We start from the raw sequence: 1,463 nt of genomic DNA on the forward strand, positions 1-1,463 counted from the left end.
TTCACATGTTCGAGCGAAACAAGTCTCCCCCCCCCCTCAGATCATCTACAATATCAAAACAAAATAAAATCCTTTGAAATGTCAGTAGGAAGTAGGTGGTAGGTATTGGTGTCAGTAGGAACTACACCCAATTACCCGTGATTGTACACAAACAACATAATAAGAGGAGTCGTCGAGGAAGGTTCTAGAAAATGAGGTTTAGACTCATTTTACCACTATTTTACAGAGCAAAAATAACCAATGTCCTCTTACAATATCGGTAGTAAACAGCTTACAGAATGTGTGTTAGAATTTTTTAAAGGTACAGTGATGTTTGTTATTCACCACAAAGCTACACAAAGGGATATCTGTGCTCTGCCCACCACGGGTATCGAAACTCGGTTTCTAACATTGTAAGTCCGCAGACATACCGTTCTGCCACTGTGAGACACGCTAGGTAAACATGGAGTTTGTTTATTTGTAATTAAGCACAATGCTACACAATGGGTTATCTATGCTCTGCCCACCACTAGTATCGAAACTCGGTTTCTAACGTTGTATGTCCGCAGACATACCGTTCTGCCACTGAGAGACACGCTAGGTAAACATGGAGTTTGTTTATTTGTAATTAAGCACAAAGCTACACAGAGGGTTACCTGTGCTCTGCCCACCATGGGTATCGAAACCCGGTTTTTAAGAGTATAAGTTTGTACACGCCGCTGTGCTATTAGGGGCATAGTGATGTTATAGCTCGTCTTGTTGACATTAAATTATGGGCGTTATGTTCACAAAACATAGCAGCTATTAGACTATGCCTCAGTCTAGATATGTAGTTACATTATAAAGTTTTCTTTTCTCCATATATCAAGTGTTGACAACCTAAACAATATATGTATTAATTAAATGTGTGAACCAACAACAAACACCTATTAGATGTCACAACTTAGGTCAGTTTTATATATGTAGGTGGCCACGTTGTCGGTGTGTTCCAATTATACCCAGCTTTCATGATCACGTGCTGTATTTGTAAACATTAATTAACATCAGTATAATAATTGGTTACAATGTCACATATCAGTTTCAAAAACAGTCGTGAAATAGTGTTTTAAGCATTACAAACTTGAAGAAAAGCATCACCATTACACAGCCATGACTGAAGATAATATTACTCGCAGGTTGGTGCATTTAGAACAGTATAGTGTTACTTTTGTTTGTAATTAATCCCAAAGCTACACAATGGGCTATCTGTGCTCTGCCCACCACGGGTATCGAAACCTGGATTCTAGTGCTGTAAGTCCGCAAACCCTCTAGTCTATCACTTCTAAATTAGGTAATGCTAGCGTATATAGCCCTCGAGTAGCTGTGCAACAAACAAACGAACTTAAAGTGCAGAACGCGTTTTTTTTTGGGCCATGGGATGCAAACTCTGAACCTTCTTATTCGTAGCCTGGTATAATTACCTTTGAGCAAAAAAAAAAAAAAAA

Source organism: Limulus polyphemus, unplaced genomic scaffold (genome assembly GCF_000517525.1).
Source record: "Limulus polyphemus unplaced genomic scaffold, Limulus_polyphemus-2.1.2 Scaffold566, whole genome shotgun sequence".
Classification (NCBI taxonomy): Eukaryota; Metazoa; Arthropoda; class Merostomata; order Xiphosura; family Limulidae; genus Limulus; species Limulus polyphemus.